The sequence below is a fragment of the Equus asinus genome, chromosome 11 (assembly GCF_041296235.1).
Source record: "Equus asinus isolate D_3611 breed Donkey chromosome 11, EquAss-T2T_v2, whole genome shotgun sequence".
NCBI classification, from domain to species: Eukaryota; Metazoa; Chordata; class Mammalia; order Perissodactyla; family Equidae; genus Equus; species Equus asinus.
The window spans coordinates 79,366,651-79,389,668 of NC_091800.1; the positions used below are offsets into that span (position 1 = coordinate 79,366,651).

A 23,018-nucleotide genomic window follows, 5' to 3' on the forward strand; every position below is an offset into this window, starting at 1 on the left:
TACGTAAAGAAATGTTAGGTCACGTTAGGAGTTTCAGAAATGCATTTATGTATTTATTCGACCACTCAACAAAGATTGATTGACTATGAAATGCTAAGTAGTGGAAAGATAGAAGAAACAGGCATGTGAAACTATTGTAATAAAACACAGTGTGCAGTGAAGGGTTAATGAAGCAGGCCCAGGTGGTCCAAGCCCTGCACATTCCAGAAGAAGGTGTGTTTCAGGACGACTGGCCCTTGACCAATCTTTTTCAGTCCTTAGAAGACCCTGCCTGATAACAGTGTTGGGTATCTCTGAGGCCCTGGGCCACAGTGTCAGTGGTTTGACCTCATGGGGGCTGGAGAATGGGTTGCTAAGGTCTGTTACTTCAGCACTACATGCCTATGTGACTAGCTGCCAATAAAACCCCGAATCCCAAGGCTCCTGAGCTTCCCTGATTGGCACCACTTCACAGGTGCCATCTCATCATTGCTGGGGGAATTAGGAATGTCTGTGGAAGTTCACTGGGAGGGGACACCTGGAAGCTGGTGCCTGGTTTCTCCTGCGCCTCACCCAATGCACCTTTTCCCTTCTCTGATTTTAATCTGTATCCTTTTGCTGTACGAAAGCATGCCCGTGGGAATAACAGCTTTTCTGAGACCTGAGAGTCCTGCTAGTGAGTCATCAAACTGAGGGTCTTGAGGACTCCTGACATGGGTATCCGCATGGCTAGAAGAAAGCACAAAAGGAGAGAGAGTTCTCGCTGGAGATTCAAGGATGACTTCAGACAGAAGGAGATGTGTGACCTGAATCTTGAAGAGCAAAAGAAGGGGACTCTCATTTTTGAGTATCTACTCATCCCAGAAATGTTGCTTCGTGACTTTACATAAATTATTTCATTCAATCTTCATAGTGTCTCTTGATGTAGGAATTATCATCTTGATTTTACTAATGAGAAAAACATGTAGAAGGAATGCATGTGAGATTCCAAGATAAGTGTGTTAGACTACAAAGTCGGATTTTTTCACAATCCAAGGGGTATGGAGGCATCATTCTACACAATATGCTAAGGAAACTGTAAATATCTGGGAGAGGGTCCAGAACAGAGTGAGAGAAGAGCATGGTGCTGGACAAAATAGCTTGAACGTCGAATTTTGAAGTTTACTCTGTAGGTGATACAGGTACATTGAATAAGGTGAAAGAGAAAGATATTTTTGTTTTTGCCTTTAAAACGTTTACCAACTGAGAAGCATAAATGGAGCGTGAAAGATAAAGTAGATGTACAGGTATCATTATATCATGCAATTGAAAATAAGGTACTTACCATACATGACAAACGCAGGGTTGTGGAGGTTTGAAAAGGGGGGAGGGGGTTGTTGAAGAGCAGAGAGCTTTCATAGGTTAAGGGACATTCAGTAGAGAAGGGAAGAAGATTGGACCGTATTTATACAGGCAAGGGGAAAAGAAAAGGAAAAGGAATTCCACAAAAGCAGAAAAGTAGTTGATGAGCCCGAATACCAAACCAGAATCTGTGCTTGTTGCTGGCATCGTGATAAGGCTCAGTTTCTTGCCCTTGGGATGCTCATAATCTACTTGTGAAAAATTGCTGTGCAGGCAAATCACATCAATCATAGATCATTATAAGAAAAAAGAGCTACGGTCAAAGGGCTATAAACTTTGGAAACAGAAGGTACTGATTAGGCTTAGAAAGGCAAGACAGTCTTCCTAGGTTCCACCCCACCTGTGGGATCCCTGTTCACATCCAATCAGGTGGCTTAGATTCCCACTCTACAGCTTCCTAAGCCATGCCACCTTGGACAAGTGGCCAAAATCCTATACGTGTCTATTTTGTTCATCTGTAAAATAGAGATACTTTTATTTACCAACTCACAAAAACTGACATATTATAGTGACTGATACACAACAATCCCTAAGTGACATTTGGCCATTACTGCTATAGCACGTGAAAATGAACGAAATTTAAATGAGAACTATTTACAATGGACTGGATGGTAAATGCTATTAGAAGGAGGAAGTGACACCGAATTGGCAAAACTAGGGGGCTGGAAGAATGCATCAGCTGTGAGCTCTGAATTCTTATGAGACTGACTTTGAATTTTTATGTTGTAAATGTAAGAAATCACACCACAGTTTAAATAAATGCAATATGAAACTTTAAATGACTAAGACAATTCAAGAATTAGCTCCTCTACTCTCTTCCATTGTCATTATAAGGTGGCCTTTTATTTTATTTTTCACAGAGGGTTGACCCTACAGGTCACACTTTGCCCATTTTATTAAATTTACATTTTGGTATATTGCTTTTACTTTTAATGTTTATGCTTCTATTTATAGCATAAAATCAGCAAGTCTGATTTATGATTTTTAAAAAATTTATAGCTTCTATCATTCAAAGTATTGGAAACTTTGGTAAAATCACAGTTTTCAATTTATTTAATTTATTTTTTTTTTTAAAGATTGGCTGGCACCTGAGCTAACAACTGTGGCCAATCTTTTTTTTTTTTTCTGCTTTATCTTCCCAAACCCCCTCTCCGTACATAGTTGCATATCCTAGTTGCAGGTCCTTCTACCTGTGGTATGTGGGACGCTCCCTCAACGTGACCTGATGAGCAGTGCCATGTCCGTGCCCAGGATCTGAATCCTGGGCCGCAGCAGGGGAGTGCACGAACTTAACATTCAGCCACGGGACTGGTCCCCATTTATTTTTTTGGAGGGGGAGATGATTAGCCCTAAGCTAACATCTGCTGCCAATCCTCCTCTTTTTGCTGAGGAAGACTGGCCCTGAGCTAACATCCGTGCCCATCTTCCTCTACTTTATATGTGGGATGCCTACCACAGCATGCCTTGCCAAGCGGTGCCATGTCCACACTCGGGATCCAAACCGGCAAACCCCGGGCCGCTGATGCAGAACATGCGAACTTAAACGCTGCGCCACTGGGCCGGCCACTCAATTTAGACAGTTTTTAATACAAAAGGAAAAGACATGTGGCATCTTGGTTTATTAAATATGTCTTGGTATTCTTGGTTTACTGAATATTTCCATTTTGTTAATGTATATTAGTAATTAAATGATATAGCTATTTAAATGTGTTTGTTTACTTTTTTCTTAGCATCCTTTGTAAACCTTAAAGTTTTCCAGTTGTTCCTTGAATCTTCCTTTCCTTCCTTAGTTCAAGCTCTTATGCAGATTTTAGCATCTTCCTGGTCACCCGTGCTCTGTGGGCACCTCTGTCACAGAAGACTGGGATGAACAAAGCCACCGAGAGGAGATCTGTTGGTCTCTGCTCGCACTGGTGCACCTCCTGGGCTCAAGCATTCTTTATGGCAAGAGCTCCAGTTTGTTTTCATCCACCAGAACCTGGAATGGTCCTACTCCATGCCTACAATCGTGCCGCGGCTGTTGATTAGATGGAATACTGGGGGGCCGGTTCCAGAACATAATGCACAAGGTAATAGGGTCGAATTGCTGCGGCGGAGAGAAGAGTAGAAGGAGATGGAGGGCTCAGGAGACAAACCCAGGGGACGGTTGCCAAGGATCTCAGAAGTCGGGTCTAGAGCAAATGAAGAAAGAAATTTCTTGCTTCCAGGTAGTCCAACAATTGCCTCCGCCTTCTGGCCTGGAGTATATGCACAGCTTATAACACCTTCAGGTTTTTAGTCTTCTGGTCCATTTGACTGCAGGCAGAATCAGGGGATAAGAGCGTTTATTTGATGGTTCAAAGGTGTATGCCTTGAGATGAGACAGGCTGAAATGCGCAGTTAAACGGGCAGCAGAGTTTGAGTTGGGGAAAATCTCTGCATCATCAGGTTTTCCAGAACTTCTTGTAACTTTTTAAAAATTCCTTTCAGGGTGTTTTCTCAATTTTTTCCTCTATTTTTGGATTGTTTGGGCAATGTGCAGATGGGGTGGTGATATGGAAATCTGCTCCCTGCTTCTCTCAAATTGCTCTGTCACTTTATTTATTCCAAGTTTTCCATTTATGCGCATATATGTTGTATTACAGTTAACTGATGACGCTGCATAGTAATTACTTACAGATTTGACTCCCTCTCCCACCGAAACTTCACATGTCATTTTTGACTACTTTCCCTTTCTTAGAAATGTCTGTTATTCTTTTCATCTATTATTTCAATGTGCTCTTTAAACATATGCATAAATTCTTTGTATATAGTATACATTCTCAGCCATTTGAATTTAAAGAGCAGGTCACATCATTTCACACTGACATAGAAGTGGTGAATACTGGCAACACTTCTATTACAAATAGAAATGATAACTTTTGAGTTAAATCTGTATAATTTTGGCACCTGGCATAGATAGATACTTCCATTACTGAAAGACTAAGGTGAAAAATATGTCTACAGTTTTCTAAAAGAACTATTAATATATTCTCCCATTTCTGTGTAAAATGTGTTAAAATTTTCACAATCCGTTTACCAAGGGAGAGCAGTGTATTCAGTCCGACTTGCTGTTCTTGAGTGATACTATAAAGTCAAGCTACTGAAATCCACAATAAAAATTCCATTGCCTTCTCTTAATTCTTATGGCATAATTTTTCGTGATTAATGAAAATGAAGTGTCAATTAAGAAGTTTTTATTATTAATATTGCATTTAGCAGGGGAAATAGCTATATGGGAAGCAAAGAAGATCATTGAAAAGTCAAACACTGAACCATCAGTAAAATTTTACATGATTTAGCAATCAGTGTTCTGGAACTATTAAAGTCAGTAACTATCACGCTAAGAAGAGTCACATGACTGTCCCTTACCTCTGTGTTATACCATGGCAATGCACCTGATTAATGCAAATCAGAAACAAATTGCTGATGTGTTTGTGTTTTACAATTCAAAAAAGAAAAGCGCTAAACACTCCGGTGAGCTGTAGTGATTTTCGTTTTAATTTAATCCAATGCTAACTTATTAAAATTTACTTGCAATTACCTGAGGGGAAATGGAGGCCACTATGCCAAAAAATTTGATTCCATTCAACAAATATTTACAGATGCCAAGAAGGAGAGCTGTCTGTGTCTCTACCCTCATAAACCTCAACATGTGGAGAAGAAAGAGACAGCAACCCTTAGTTCTAGTACACGGCAGAAGAAAACAAGTGCTGAGAATGCGCTGCTGTAAATGTGTATGGCCACAACTCATTACCTGTCCCACTGGTCAGGAGCTGTCAATCCACTTAAAATTTTGAGCCTGTTTCCTCATTTTAACACTAGCCATTACAAGAAAAATATGAAGAAAAAAAGAAATAAGATGTGAGTAGATGTCCATTTTCAGCAATTGGGATGACCAGATATGTTTTTAAAACTCCAGATACAGAGCACCCAGAACTTCCGGACAAAGTAAACGCATCACAGACACCTTGTAACGGATAACTGAGCTTATGGAATAGTGAGGGAGGGAGGAATCAAAGTGTAAACACGGGATTGTAGCCACGGGTAAGTTTAAGAATGCGGATACGAACAACGTACTTTGGAAACAAAGAGAAAATATACTAATAGTGACAGGAAATAGTTATCTTATAGGTATATGTGTATGATAAGGAGTTAAAATACACACACTACAGGCACAATTAGCCATTGAAGTAAATCTATTTGATGATTCTTTAATAAAGATACAAAAGTGTGATTATGGTTAAAAGTATATAAAATACGGCATGTCTTGCTGAATTTTGAGCTCGGTTCCTCAATAGAAGTTTATCATAAAATATGAACCTTGATTTCTGCCAAAGTTACTGAGGGCTTATTTTCACAGATACACCTACTTTTTTAAAAAAAAATGTGATTTAAAAATGTACTCCATATTTAAAAATCACAGGATGAAGAAAGTTTTATAAGTTCTTCCTTCTCAACAAGATATTCTACTTTAGAGAACATTTATTGCTTTCCATCCTGAGCTACATACAAAGTCTTTGAATATATTCTTTAAGAGAGAAGTAAAAGATGATGTTATTTATAGATGATCCTTCCTAAACACGATGCTCCAAGTCTCACTTTTTAAGCTTATAAAAACAAGACACGTGATTTCTATAAGTCTAACCATGGTAACAGAAAAAGTTGGAAGTGTCTACTATGTGGATGTAAAATATATCTTTTTAACTAAAATGAATTTATGGCATATATCTTACAGAGTAAAAATCAATATTTATGGCTGTTTTAGATCTCATGGTAATTATCAAAAAATAAAAGAAATGATTTTAAAACAAGATAGAATCATTGAGTCTCAGCTTGGAGAATCGAATAGTCCCTAACTCAATCTCTTTCTAATTTTTTTATATAGTTATTCCTAAACTATTTTTTTTATTGATTTGATGGTTTATTTAGGTAGCATAGAAAAGTTTGAAACTTTCAATGCTTTAGGTCAACTATTTTCACATATTTCTGTGAGGAAGGAAACTGAAACTCTATTTTATCTCTCAGATAGAATATAGTCTCATTTGTCCATTGCAGATAGTAGAGCAAAATGCTATTCTGGGCTAGAGATGGTCATAAATATTTGTTAACAGTGATATGCTGTAAACCTCAGGGAAGCCAGGACATTTTCTAAATGGTCAGGACATTTGACTAAAAATTTCCTTTCTAGGAAGCTATCCTTCAGAAATAGTCATGCACATGCACAGGTATATATGTATGCTGTCTACGGAGTTGTGTCCTTCCCCAGATTCGCATGTTGAGGCCCTGACCTGCAATGTGATGGCATTTGGAGTGGGGCCTTTGGGAGGTAAGTAGGTAGGTGAAGTCATGAGGTGGGGCCCTCATATGAGATTAGTGTCCTTATAGGAAGAGACCAGAGAGCTCACTTGCTCTCTCTCTCTCTATCTCTGTCTCTCTGTCTCGGTTTCTCTCCTGTCGTGTGAAGACACAGCAAGAAGGCAACCAGGAAGAGGGACCTCACCAGGAACCAAATCTGCTGGCATCTTGATCTCCCAGCCTCCGAGACTGTGGAAATAAATGCCTATTGTTTAAGCCACCCAGTTGACCGTATTTTCTTATAGCAACCCGAGCTGACAAACACAATATACACAAATATTTATTGAAGCCTTAAATGTAAAACTGAGGAAGCAGGAAAAACCTAAAGACCCCTTAATAGTCAATGATTAAATGAATTATTTTACATGTATATCATGGAGTATGATGAAGACATGAAAAATATTAAAATAATTCTGTATAAACTGATGTAGAAGATGCCCGTGAAATTTGTTTTTTTTTTTTTTGAGGAAGATTAGCCCTGAGCTAACATCTGCCACCAATCCTCCTCTTTTTGCTGAGGAAGATTGGCCATGAGCTAACATCTATGCCCATCTTCCTCTACTTTATATGTGGGATGCCTGCCACAGCATGGCTTGCCAAGCATTGAATGGGTCCACACCTGGGATCCAAACTGGTGAACTCCTGGATGCTGAAGCAGAATGTGCGAACTTAACCACTGTGTCACCAGGCTGGCACCCCCTTGAAATATTTTTGATTCAAAAAACATTTTTGGGGGCCAGGCCTGTGGCATAGTGGTTAAAGTTCCATGCACTCTGCTTTGACAGTCTGGGTTTGTGGATTTGGATCCTAGGCATGGAATTAAACCACTTGTCAGCCATGCTATGGTGGTGACCCACATATTAAAAATAGAGGAAGATTGGCATGGATGTTAGCTCAGGGTAACTCTTCCTCAGGGAAAAATAAAAAAAAAGAGAGAGAGAGAGAGATTTTTTATCATAACATTATTTATAAGACATATATATATATACATATTTGTAAACACACAAAAGGATAATATCAAATCATTAATAATAGTTATCCTGGATAATTTGAGGGGCAACTTTCACTATATAGTTTATATGTTTTATATTGATAGAGTTTTTGCAGAGTATATATTGCTTTTGCAATTTGAAAATGAAGATGAAAATAAACAGTTTATAACCAAACAGGAAAAATAATTTACATAGATAGAAAACTCTTCTTCAAGAACTATACGAAGCATGGTAGATTATCACATTTTGACATTAAGCCTCTCTTCCCCAAGCCCTGCTGATAAAGCTATATCCATCCTACTTGGAGATGCTGACAGACAAACTAATGGCTTTTTAGGCGCAATATTTAAGATTGGTACCATCCGGAAAAACCGGACAAAGATCCTTATTAGAGACCTAGGAGGGGCACTAGATTTTGAGAGAGGAAACTAGAAGAGCTGAAACATGAGAGAGGCAAATAAGATGATGGCCCACAACTCACTGAACCTGGCATTCCATCTCAGCTACCGTTTGTTGAATCCATGTGGAAGCTACTACTCTCTTCGGTTCCACATATAGCATTTTGTTTTCATACATAAAGTGTTAATTACCGTAATGTGACCAAATGTCTGATGTTCTTAACAATGGGTTTAATGGAGATTCTTACAGTAAGAATCTTCAAATCAATGTTTTAAAGATGCCTTTGAGAGCCACGTAATAAACTTATGAAAATAACTATAATTATAACCTAATTTTATTTTAGAAACTGCTAAAGAAATTCTCAGGGAAATTATTGCCTCTTTCAGTTCAATGAAATGGACACAATTAAATGAGAAAGTAATGGGGCTTGAGGGAGAAGTTATTTCTCACAGAAGCTCTTTACTGAGAGTTGTTCAACCCATAGTATGTAGGAACTCACAGATGGAGAAACACATACCAAAGGACTTCACCTAGCGCAAAATACAATTTTCCCCAGTATTTTTTTTTAACAGACAAAGGAGAAGAAGAAATGCTAGGAGGAACGAGACAGAAAGCCGTCTATAAATCACTGGCACAGGGTGCCTCTGGGGACAGACTCATCGAGGAGATTCTAGGTCTGCAGACAAACACATTCTTTCGGAAATGAATCAGTACTCAGTCTACACATTGAGTTTATGGAAGAAATAAATATTTCAAAAATGAAAGCTTTTAGGAATAATAGAATTACTTTTGGAAGTGGCATCCTTGAGTTACAAAGAAAGTTCTGTCCTTGCAGGCAGCCAGCCTCTTTAAGTCTGATTTGATATTGTATGGCCAAAAATTACCTGTTTGAGCTCTGAATTTTGAAATATGAACAACTCTTCAAAGTGAGTGATAGTAAAATGAGATATTCTGAACTAGCAATCTTTGTGGTATAAAGAGCTATGATACATAGGTTTAGAATTTCCCATACCCACGATCTGACTGTATCCTTAAGTATTTGAGCCTGTTTTTTCTCATGCATAAAACATAGGAGGAAATTAAGTTAAACTAAATTTTGGCTGCAAAAGTATACAATCCTGCCTTTAAAAAAACGGTGACAATGTTAAATTCACCTAATCATTTTTAATATATTATAAGCAAATTGATAATCATTCTAATAGTGAGAACTCTAAAATATTCTTTTGATATTTGGACAAGTATCAAGCCATCCAAAACATTTAATCTTTTATATAGCAGTGAATAAAGTATAGATTACTTTTGGTCATTTTATTAATTCTGTTTTTAAATACATGGAGTTGAGGTTCCTACAGTTGATCTCATTGCGTCAGGATTGTAGATTTATATTGGAATCCCTAAATGGACTCACCTGGCAGAAATTCTCTGGCAGCAGAGACAACCACAGAGACCCTCTGCTGGGTAAATTAATACAAGTGTTCCTGTAATGAGCCAAGAGGTATTAGACATTCAGGGATCAATTAACCTGTAAGTCAACAAACAATTTGGGAGAGTGTGTGGAGCATTTAAGTGGACAGCAATTACTTTAAAAATACAAATCATATTAATGTGACCTTATAAAGTATTTTCACGTGATGCTTGAAAGCCTCACTATAATGGCATTTGTAGTCAGGGAAACTGAGTCAAGAAATAAATCCGAGTGAAATGAAACCATCTTAGTCTTCTCTTTCAACTTCTAAAAGAATATGTGTACAGTTGAATGTTCAATTAACCATGGAGAAGTAAGATCTCAAGGCATGCCACAGTCAATTACCAGGACCGAGATTAAGGCCTTCCACGTCAACATGACTTTATTATTTGTTCCAGCAAGTTTAGAACTTTCTCCCAACCAACAGACTGCTCAAACAGTCCCCTTCTCTAATCAAACAACTGTCTATTTATAAAAACCTGCTTCAAAACCCTCAACTTTCTGGGTCCACCAATCCTAAACTACGGTATCATGAAGTTGGCCCAATCCCAATGAGATCCCTGCCTTGAAAGTCTCATCTTAAATCCCTTGGGTCCAGACCTCAAAAGCCCATCAACATCCATCCACAGGTCCCCTTTCTGAAGCCATTGAGAGGCGTTCTCATGTGTTCTCCCACCGTGGGGATAATGGAATGAGCTTTACTTGATCAACAGGTTACTCTTGTGGTTGACAAACATAGTCTTAATGTTCCCCTCCCATGGTGAAACTTTAGACAGGATTCTTCCTATTTCTAGAGCCCTGACTTCCCTTTTCTTAGAACATTCACTTCAGAAAACTTGTAATTGTAAATACTTTCTTCACCCCTTTGAGATGTAAATCTTTGTAAAAGCCTCTTGCTACTTCTGAAAACCTACGAATGTCTTCCACAAGGACCAGGGGCTCTCCCTTTGAAATGTAATTATCAAGGGAGATAGTGCCAGTCCTCCAAGTCTCCTTGGAAAGAGAAAGGGCTAACTCCAGCAGGGTCTAGCTACAAGTCCTAACAGTACCTAATGTCACAGAACTCTTCAGCCCTTTGATTCAGCAAAGTTGAGCTCACATTGTGTTCTGGCCTCTCTCTGCTATTGCAGCAGACTTGAATAAGCCATCCTGGCCTGTTTATCATCGTCAGGTGCAACTTTTGCTTTGGCATGGTCTTTCAAGGAGTTAACGGTCAACATTCACTTTCTCACATACAAAAAATGCATATTTTTAATGCACCATTCAAACATTCTTGAGTTCAATGCAAAACTCAAAACATGATTATTGAAGTGAATGTTAAGATTCCTAGATATGATTTTGATTTTTAAGTGGGCCTGATTTTTTCCCCCTCAGGGAATTCAACAAAATCTAACTAATTATGCAGTTTGATAAATAAATATTTGAAAGTGATTCAAAACACATTATGCTTCAAACAAAATTAGAGACAAATGTGAGATAATGTAACATTCAGGGTAACGCACACCTATGTGAGATTATAGGTAATAATATTTGCCATCATTTATTGAATATATAATAAGTGGCAGATCACAAAAAACTCACTGTTATATAAGTATATTATACAGTTGTATTAAGTATTAAAAATACATATTTGATTAATATACAGGATCTTTAGAAACAACTGTGCCTGCTCCAGATACTAAATACTAAATAATAATACTAAAATAATTTTTAACTTTTCATGAAAGTTACAGTTCAAAAGTTTCTCTAGATTTTCATCACATAGAGTACCTGGCAAACCAGGAGAATTAAAAAGTGAAATCCAAGTCACTTTTTTATTCAAGTGATTTCTGAGTGCCAAAAGAATTGCTTGCACTGTCAGTTCCAGCTTTTGGTAGAAGATGCTGTTCAAGCCAGTCCATTAAGCCAAGTAAGGACCAGCCACCCGACTTCCTGGTCCTTTTCCTCCCTCCCTGGCTAGGCCCGCTAGTGTTTCAAAGAATCCTAGATATTTAACTATCTAAACTGGCAATGCAAACTCCTCAAGATATCTAATGTATAATCAACATCTGTCTTTTGGGAATTTCACAACTCCTGACACCACCACTATTAGTCTCTTATGAATAATTTTGCTTCATAATATCCCCATTTGTTTTACTTTTAGAGTCACACTAAAGAAATACCAATATTATAAGCATCTCCTGTATTGTGAAATATAGTGGTCCCTCCTTATCTGTAAGGGGTACTTTCCAAGACCCTCAGTGGATGCCTAAAACCACAGATAGCACTGAACGCTATATATATATACTATGTTTTTTCCTATGCATGCATACTTATGATGAAGTTTAATTTATAAATTGGGCACTGTCAGAGAGTAACAACAATGACTAATAATAAAATAGAACAATTATAACAATATACTGCAATAAAAGTTACCAAAGGTCTTAGCAAGCCTAGCATATGATTTTTTTCTTTCTTTATTAAGTCAAGAACTTTCACTTTTTCACTTAAAAGAAGCATTTTATGGTTTCTCTTTGGCATATCTGAATCACTAGCATAACTGCTCTTGCACTTTGGGGTCACTAATAGGTAAAATAAGGGTTACTTGAACATAAACAATGAGATACCCAACAGTCGATCTGATAATAGAGTGGGCTGCTAAGTGACTAATGGGTGGGTAGTGTGCACAGCGTGGATCCACTGGGCAAAGGAATGATTCACATCCCTGGCAGGACAGAGTGGGACAGCACAAGATTTCATCGTGCTACTCAGAATGGCCCATGATTTAAAAATTATGAATTGTTTATTTATGAAATTTTCCATTTAATATTTTTGGACTGAGGTTGACCTCGGGTAACTGAAACTGGAAAGCAAAACCTCAGATAAGGGGGGCTACTGTAGTTTCATCACTTTAACATATTTGTCAAAGGAGACCCATTCCAGTTCTGCCTTCCTCCACGCTAGCATTTTTTTATACATACATTTGTCACTGGCCTATATTCTACATGTGTCCACTTTCATAATTGTGACTACTTGCTCTTTAGTGATTAGAATAGTTAAATAGTTAATTTCTAAACTGAATTAAAGTGCTACATGAGGTTTTAAGTGAGATCTGCTCCAGAAAATAATAAAAACTGGAAAGCGGAGTCGATAATGCTTCCTTTTTAATTATATACATCACTAATTAACATCCAGACTTTCAAGGAGGATGTAATGCTCCCACAGTTTTAGACTATTGTAAGACAATATTTTGGACACATGAAATGTGATTTTCCTGTATTTGAAAGTTGGTAATTTTTTTCCTAAGTCAAAGTGAATTATTTTTCAAGAACACAGGAGAGAATTAATATTGTGGAAGAGTAAATCGTCTTTTGAAAGTCATACACAATTATTTCCATTCATTTCTCTCTCTCTCTCTAAGCTCTACCTTCATGAATAATGCTGTAAAACACAAGTAAGAGATTGAAGCTTGGGAAGATGACCCATTTAAAGAATTTCTGGCTTGATGTCTGGCAGGGAAAAAGTAATATGTTTCAAAGGGTCCAATTTTCATAAAAAAACAAACATATTAATCAGTAGAGAGGAATTACTGTACTCATAATATTGAGATAAAACTCAAATCCAAATTGGGTTATTGAAAGCTCACTTCTTTTAGCAGTCTTTCTGCTGATGTTGTCCCACTTTACAGTGGTGGACAGTGAGGTTAAGTAGATGGGCCAATGACACATTGCTAGTGGGGGAGGAGCTGAGGTTGAAACCAGGCATGCTGACTTCGGAGGCCCTATTTTAATAACAACGCTAATTTTGCGTCTCTGGAGGTTAAGCTTACTCATTAGCTAAATCATTCATTTGCTAAGTCATTCATTTGCTAAGTCATTCAGTAGCTAAATTATTCTAGCATATCTGCCTTGCAGTATTTAGCCTCAAATTTGTCCTTCATTAAAATTCCAAATCGCTACATTTCATGAATCTTTAGGGTCTCTAGAGAGCAGTTATTGTTTATAGTAGAAGCCTACTGTGCTGTTTATTCTGGTCTAAAATGAACTATTTTAGAACCTGGATAAAGATTACACGAGATAAGGTAGACTCTAGATCCCCCAGCATTCACTAAAATCAGGATTTCTGTTAAATCTCTAATTTTAAACCAAATACTCTGATGAAAACGTTTCTCATATCCTTTGGTTAATATATATACTAATTCTACTATATTCTTTAAAAATATTCCAAAGTAAAACAAACAAGGGGGAAAAATGCTTTGATTACTTGATACTGAAGTACCCTGTTGATGTTGCTGAAGAAGATCAAGATCTGAATATAGCGGTTCTTTTGACATCCAAAGAGGTTCGGAGGCAGCATCTGGTTCTCTGAGGTTGAAGATCTTCTCTTTTATTAATTACTTTTAAACCAATCTGACAAACATATAACCTTTGGATTGATTGCTAAAAATTTGATTAGTTCAATTAGAGAGCAATTGCATTATAATGTCATTGAGATCAAGAGCAAGCCACTTCAAGAGAAGGAAATGTGTTCGTTCCATACATAGTTGAACAGATTTCATATCATGAAACTTCTGTCCAAGAATGAAAATTGCCCATATCTAAAATTGAAATACTATCTTCAAATGGTTTGCCACAAATAAATCTTTGTCACAATGGTATATCTGAAATGATTTAACAGTCTAAAAGTCTTTCCTGCTGTCCTTTCAAGCCCTAACAGGAAAAGAAAGCGATATTTTCTATTAAAAATAGTTAATTATCATATAAAAACAATCATACTGAACCTATTGTAGTTTATGTTACTTTCCTCCAAGGCATGTAAACAGATATACTGAATTTGACTTTTTAGTTGATTTTGCAATTTGATTAAAAATCATCTATTAAGCACCTATAAGGTGAAAATTATGGCACTAGGAGGACAAAAGATGAAAAAGACACACTGCCCTCAATCTAAGAGTCTCTGGTGAAGCAGGATGAGTGACACTGGGAGGGGAAGAATGTGGGAAGAACTAATGGGGTCTTAAAGGAAGGACTGGATGGGTCTGATTAATAGTGGAAGCAATGCTTCTTGGAAAAGGTGATATTTGATGGGGGCCCTGGGGGATCTGGAGCTTTAAAAGAGCCCTCTGCTCCATGACGTTGATTTTTAAGTGGTCCTACCTGGTCAAGTCACAGCAACACCGTGAGCTTCAGTGGAAGCAGAGATTGTTGAGTTTACATGCAAAAAGAGTTCAATTATCTTTATTTCTGCCATCTGCATGAAATTGATGATCTCCATGTGTGGTAGTTAATTTTGCGTGTTAGATTGTCAAGGCTGCTGTGCCCAGATACTCGGTCAAACACCAATCCAGATGTTGCTGTGAAGGTATTTGTTACATGACATTAACTCTGACTCAGTAGACTTTGGGCAAAGCAGATGATCCTCCATAACGTGGGGAGGCCTCATCCAACCAGTTGAAGGTCTTCGAGAAAGACTGAGATATCTCAAGGAAGAGAGCATTCTGCCAGTAGACCGTCTTTGGACTCCAGATTGCAACGCCAACTCTTCCCTCGTCTCCAGCCTGCCACATGCCCTGCAGATTTTGGACTTGCCAGCCTCCACAATTACGTGAGCCAATTCCTTAAAATAAATCTCTCTTTCTCTACCTCCTCTCTCTCTCTCTCTGTATATATATATATATATATATATATATAGATGGATAGATAGATAGATAGATAGATTCTTTTCTAGAGAACTCTGACTAACACAGAGTCAGGGATTCCAATGAGGATGTTACTTTTCGGCAAAAGAAGTTTTATAATATCCTTCTATGTCTCCAGTGTAGCAGAGAATTCAAATATAGGACAGAGAGCACTTGAGTAAGGAAAAGGGAAGGCATAAAGAGAGGGAAACTACATCATTTCATTTTAAGTAAAGAAGGCAGTTATGTTTTGCAAAACATAGAAATAAACAAGGCTTTTAAGCAGAATAACTAATAAAAACTATAGATTAGATGAATTTTCAGCAAGAGCTTAGGAAGTGGCCTAGAATAATTGTCCTGGGAAAACAGAGGTATATTCTGACCCAGATCAACATGAGGAACAGTCATCCTACATGGAAGAGAAACTGTGGAACTTAGACAGGCAAGGAGAGAAAGAACATGAATGAAACCACTCCCACGGCAGTTCCCTAGCCACAGTGGCAAAGTTCATTATGAAGAGTCATGTAAAAATATAAATCACCATCTCCTTCTTCCCTTTCTCAATGAGCATTTTGTCATCTTCAGTTCCACGTAACTCTCCAGGAGGGGCTGTCTCTGATTCTATGCTGAGAGTCATACTAAATGCCCTCCTAGAACCAAGCATTTCAGATATACTTAGGAGTGGGGGCCTTTACATTTATTGGTGGGATTATCAGATTGGTGTCTACTGCTCAAACAGCACCTGGGCTCAGCATAGATTCATAGAGCCCGTATGTGACTCTGATTTTGTCTGTGCTTAGCACCATGCCTGCACATAGCAAGCTTATTCAATGTCTATCAGTTAGTGAATGGATGAACACTGTTTAATCAGCAATAATGAATGCTTTAGCTAACTTAGATTAAATGCACATAAATCTCATTTCACATCCCAAACTTCTTTGATTCTAAGACTACTTTACTTACTGCATCTTAACATTTCTGTACTCTAGTCATGTAATAAAATCAATAGCTTGTCATATTTTCATGTTCTGTTTTTTTTCTTAGTCTTGTAATTAATAGTATGTTTGGTTTGATGAAATGCAATGTATGTTTGATTTTCATTAATAAGATTTCCACCTGTAACATAGAAATCTGACTTATTAAAGCAATTAAGCAATGATTATAAAGGAGATTTTTTACCTTTTTTATCTACAAACACAAATCTAGGTGTTCAAAGGAGGCCCACAGGACAAAATAAACTTCAGATTATTTTAGGAATCGAATAATTTTTTAAACCATGCAATTTGTATTCAAAGTGCTTTGAACCAATGATTATTATTACATTAGGTGAGAATGACATTTACATAGAAAGGAATTGGAGCTTCAACTTGGAATATAATTTTTTTTTTTTGAGGAAGGTTAGCCCTGAGCTAACATCTGCTGACAATCCTCCTCTTTTTTTTTGCTGAGAAAAATTGGCCCTGAGCTAACATCCGTGCCCATCTTCCTCTACTTTATATGTGGGACACCTGCCACAGCATGGCGTGACAAGCAGTGAATATCTCTGCACCCATGATCCAAACCGGAAAACCGCAAGCCACCGAAGTGGAATGTGCAAACGTAACTGCTGCGCCACCGGACTGGCCCCTGGAATCTAATTTTTAAGCTCTTACACTTGTGACATTACAACACTGTAATATTAAAAAGAACAGCAATTTTAGAAGTATAAATATAGTAGCTAAGAAATCTTTAGTGTTTAGAAAAAGTTTTTTTTAAGAATATATACATGTATATATATAATCATAAGATTCTCACAAAAATTCTAAGCAATAGGTACTATCGGTATTATTATTATTATTAATATTCACTCTTTTCACAATTTTGGAGATTAAATGCTTTATCCACAGTCTCATAACAAGTAAATGGAAAAGCCAACATTAAATGCTAATTTCTTACCTCTAAAATCTCCTTCTTTTTCCCTCAGACCATTATAGCACAGTGTCAGAGCGCCAAAAGGAATAAAAATCATCATTCATTATGGCTCGCTGACAGTAGAAAGGTAATTGTAGTAAAGAAATATGTGTCCAATATCCCTATATATTACAGCAGTTCTAGAAAAAATAAATTCTCTATTTTTTCCTGCATATTCTATATTCAATATCAAATTGAACTCGTTTTGCGTCCATTTGTGACTCTCTCGCTTTATAAACACTTTCTGGAAAATTGCTTTAGGGAATGGCCATATTTTCAATCATAAGAACACATTAGATGTCTGAAATTTAAATTATTCTTCTGTATTTTGAAATCCTCATAAGCCCTTGGCAAGGAGAACCGGTTTGGAAGAGGAAGAGCAGGTGCTGTGGACTGAGAGGGACTTCCATCTTCTTTCTCCTTTTTTCTTCTCCCTCATCAAGGATAAATGAAGAAACAGCAAAGCTCTAACAAGGCTTCTTTTGACCCAGCTTCAGATTTCTCACGCCAGCTCATAGATATTTGTTGAATGAATGATGCCCCTACAAATAAATGTTTCTAATCCACTGACAGCTCTCATTAACTTCCTGCATGCAATATAGCACACTTAGCAGGTGGCGGGAAAAGACGAAGAGGGGAGAAATTCCTAAGACATTTTGATGTTTGTGCAGAGTTCTAAACCGTAGAAGGGCGCCAGGAAGTGCTAGGAACAGCTCTCTTACGAGCAGCAGAAGGCAACAGCTATTTTTCGAATCAGAACTCCACGGACATGCAAGCAGAGGAAGTCTGCAGCGAAACTGGAGTTCACACACATAACAATCCATTTTAGTTTGAAAGCCTCTCGGAGGAATCACGGTTGCAGAGTATTTGTCTGTAGGGTGTTCGCAGTGATCAAAGTACTTGACCAGTGGAACATGATGGGATATCAAAATCTGCTTCTGTTTATACCCTCGCAGGACTTGCTAGCCTCATAAACTCTGGTTAACTCACATAGAGCTTGAAAAAGATCATATTTTTCAGCAAATCTCCTAAACGTGCAGCTATGATATGAGGGTTACGAAGCAGGGTTTCATGGGTAATTGTTACCCTCCCAGTAATGAAGGCTTTGCCAGTTGTACTGTGTGTGTCTGCGTTCCTTTTGGAGAGGAGGGCAGGCATTTCACTGCTGCCTCTCTCAGTGATTGCCAATTAGTAAAAATTAATTAGACACTTACTGGCACTTCTGCTAGAGCTGCAGCAAGCTGAGTACTTGGATCCCACGAGCTCCTTTCACGTTTTCCAGCATTCTAAAGCTCCAGAGTCTGCAGTGACATCGGTCCTCTTGCTTTGTAAGAAGGACCCACCAGTGCAGGGCAGTTCATTGCAGGGCAAACATCTGAATGGGTCTCATTACCTTTTAGATGAGGACTCCACCTTCCTCCACATTAACTGTAGTACATTTCACACATCTTATTTACTGTCAGATCTTCAATGATGGAATTATAAATACTTTAGGGACTTAACAGCTTGGGAAGAAGCAGAGGTTGGGCCTCATCCACTTTTACATTCCTAGTACCCAGGAGAGAGACAAGTTTGCAGAGAATTTTCAGTTAACTATTTACCGAATACACAAATGAACAATTGCTCTAGTAGAAATATAGATGCCTCTGTACACAACTGCTGCAACCATTTAGTATGATGTTTACCTAAAATTTAACTGAACCCTGAAACCTTTTACATGCATTCAGGATCTTTGGCTATGAGGCCTGTTCTCAGCTCCCAAAACACCATGCTCCCTCTGGAAGGGAATCGGGGTGAGGGGGAGCTTTGCACATACAAATGATCTCGCTCTGCCTTCCCATCGTCTCTTATAGCTGACTCCAAGATAATTACATCCTTGAGGACCACGACAGACTTCCCTGTTACATGCTCTCACAGCACCGAAAACAGGTATAATCGTTCACACATTTGTGAACTTGCTTGTCCTGTCCTACGTGTATCTCCTCCTCTACCCCTGACCCTGCCAAATCCTGCAGCTCCCATGTATTTAATCCCCAGCTTGTCTCTAGAATCTAGCTCAACCTCAGGCACAAAGCTGAGCACCCAAAATATTTACCAATTGTCAGAAGGCTCAGTTCCCACTTGGCCCAAACTTCAGACATGTGAGAATGACCCTCTGCCCACATGGATTGTAAGGGAGCTAAGCTGATTCACAAATGAGCCTTTTCTTTAGACTTGATCTGAATGGACTAGTTATCTAGACTCATCTGATAATTAAAAACTGATGCAGAGAAAAGAATGAGTAGTTTTCAGTTGTTAAACCACAGATTAAAGGTAATAGCAGCAGAGAGGAATTATTGGGGCAAAGATTATAGGAAGAGCCATAGGAAGGAGACCAGGGGCACAAGAGTCTACAAAGAAGAAGCTTGCTTATTAAGCCATAATCAAAACCTTCCCATTCACTCAATGCCCAGGTCTCTCAGAGCGGGGAGCAGGCTGGACTCACGGGAGCGAGAAGACAACTCTTGCCTATGTCTTGAGGTGTTTCCTGGCCTTGTGCTCGTAAATTAGGCTGCTCTTACTGGTGACCTGGGGAAGAGGGCCCCGGTCTCAGTGAAAATCGCAGGGGAAGCCCAGGCACAGAAGGCACACACAAGGAGGTTTCCTTTTTACTTTCTCACCTCCTCTGTCCAATCGGAATTTTCCTGAGGGGGAAGAAAATGAACACAGGATTTTCTTCCTCCCCTTCATTCCCTCATTATCACACTATATCTCAACTCTGCGTCTTTGGATGCCCAAGGAGGTCGATTTTTTATCATGTTTTCTTAGAGATAGTTAAACTTTTTGAGATCTATTACAACTGTTTCCTTAATATGCTCTGTATAAAGAGTAAACTTGACACTACAGGCCTAAAAATAATCTATTCATAAAGATTCTGAATCTTAATTTTATTTTTTGCTTTATTTTATTTATTTTTTTCCTAAGGAAGATTTGACCCTGAGCTAACATTTGTTGCCAATCTTCCTCTTTTTGCTTGAGGAAGATTGGCCCTGAGCTAACCTCTGTGCCAATGTTCCTGTGTTTTACATGGGATGCTGCCACAGGGCCTCTTGACAGGCAGTGCTGGGTCTGCGCCTGGGATCTGAACTTGCGAACCCCAGGCCGCAGAAGCAGAGCATGCAAACTTAACCACTACATCACTGGGCCAGCCCCCTGAATCCTAAATTTTCATGAGGCCTGTACCAACTTATAAGGAGAGAGGTGATTATAGATAAGTAGAAAATAATGGGAAGATAGAACATAAATTCCTCAAGCACAGTAACCTTGTGGGGGATTCTCCATGTGTTCCTGAGGCCCAGCATGAAGACTATTCTCAACATTATTCGGTTAGTTTGAGACCATCTATAGGTGACCAGCATCACGTTCTACCTACTGTCACACACACAGCCCCCAAAATGTTTGTAGCAACTCAAAAAATGGCTTATTTTTAAATGTATAGACTTCCAATTCTGGATGGACAATACTAGTGATGGAAAATTATCTGGCGTGACTAGGAGTGAACACACCTCAGGTAATTTTCCACACAACTCCGGACAGACAGACCTGAGAAGCAGGTTTCCAGGTATCTGGATATGTCTTATTCTTTTGGACAGTGAACACACTGTTGATAAGGTACCTACAAATAAATAGAAGGCCTTGGTGAAAAAATAGGGGATTTATGATCAAGAGTGTGAAAAGTTTCTGTACTTAAAGAACAATTTCATTCATTTAGCACACATTTATGCCGTGTGGCAGATCCACAGTGTTGGAAATGTATATCCATTTGATAAACTCTGTGGACCATTTTATTATTTCTGCACAAGATGTCACATTTAAAAAAGGGTACCATTATTTATGTGCGCATCACTCACTTGGGGTTTACTTGCCAAGCTGATTATGTAGAAATACACTGCAGCATAACAAAATGGTAAATGGTAATATAATGTACTTGAGAGACTAATAAAAACATATAATCAATTCAATCCAACTCCTGTATATTCTGTAAAGAAACCTTCCAGTGTTGACTAGACCCAAAGTTTCCAAGAACCAGGGCACCCATGTCCCCACCCCAGCTTATGTTTCACCTCAGCAAAATTGAGCCATCTGTCTTACATACTCAACTTAAAAAGGCAATACAACTCTCTACCTCAAAGGCTTATATAATACATGCCTTCTGAGTCCAACAAGCCAGTGGATTACTGGAGATGTTTGTTTTAAGAAGAAATAAAAAAGAACACTGTGGCAGAGAAAATATCCTGAGCCGATTCACAGCACAGCAGAACACCTAATCAAGACAGAACTACCGAAAAGGACGCTTTGTAGAGTGGAGATGGCGGACTGGGAACTGCGATTCAGAACGTTTTGGAGGCTTGATGAGTTTCTCCGCTTCTCCCTTGAGGGTCACATACAAATGACTTTGTCAGTTATAAGGAATGACAGACATTGCAAGAGATCTGTCTAGGTGATTAACTCCAAGTCTGAGAATGAAAGGAAAAATGAATGATATCTGCAGAGAAGGCATGGTTTCCAGAGGAGAACAGAATTCTGCATTCATAGTTGAATTTACCATTTTGGAGGGCCTAGGGTTTGCTGCCAAGAGAGCAAAAGGTAGTCCACCACCCAGGGCTGAGCCCACCAGAAGGGCATCCTTGGTCCAGTTCCAAAAAGGTCCCGGTGAGTTAGCGTGGCCCTATCCTTCTACTCCTGCAAAGACTAAATTAAAGATGCAACCGGAAGAGGCAGAAATAATAACTGGAATTTGGAAGTCATCAAAATAACCACATCAGAAATACTGCTGATCCGTCTCACCTGCCTGCAGTTTACCCCATACGTAATTTTCTGTTTAACTGCTCCACATTCCCACTTACTCCTGCCATCTAGACACACAAACCCCCTCCTTAGAAAACTCCCTAAGTTTTCAGTAAACATGAAATAGTTTGCCAGTTGTAGCACGCATTTAATTCATTCTTATAAACACTACTGTAGAAAGGAAAGGAGCTCAAGACAACAGATAAAATGAGCCAAAGTGAAGGAATGATAGGATCAATTATTTCAAGTGATAATAATTATTGTAATTATGTCTGGGCTCATACACCCTTTAAGGCCTCTGGTAGTCTCCAAATGTATTTTGGCCTTATTCTTACAGGCCTGTCTTAAACTTACCCTGACACAGAGGATTGATGGCACCAGAAATAGTACTCGATTGATGGTCTGAAGACTCAATTATCTACTCTTGCCTCTGCAGGTTTTCTTGGGCTTTCCTCTGCACCATTGCCTCCTCACATTTCTCTTCTATAAAACCTCACTGCCTGGGTCACCTCCTCAAAGAGGCCTGCGTGTCCTCCCCAATGGCTTGTTATAATAGCCTATCCATAACACCAGGACTGCAATTCACAGAATTTTTATAATTGGCTGTTTCCCTCCCACTTTTCTACCTGTTCCTTACTGTCTGCAAGTAGCATGTTTTCTTAGATATCAAAGGAACAAAGTGTGTTAAAAAAGATGAACTTAGAAGATCTTGCTAATGGATGTACTTCACGGACAGGCGACAATAGATATTTCTGTAGTTATTTAGTTTCAAAACCAGTTCAATTAAAACTCCAAGAGAAAAAAAATACACAATTTCATTTTCTTTGAGGATAAAACATCTGCAACCAAAAAGAGACAGCTGTTGAAATGACTTCACAGTGTTATTAATATGTAGCATAATTATGAAAAATGGAGCAATCTGTTATTAAGAACAAGTATGGCTGAATTGGAATTTATCACTGGAATTTTATGT

The 23,018-nt window shown here is 38.4% G+C and overlaps 1 protein-coding gene across 2 annotated transcripts in view; it reads right to left on the minus strand.

The window, feature by feature from the left end:
• NALF1 (NALCN channel auxiliary factor 1) overlaps positions 1-23,018 on the minus strand; it is a 615,953-nt gene that overhangs the window by 260,349 nt on the left and 332,586 nt on the right. The gene's annotated exons all lie outside the window — the stretch shown is intronic.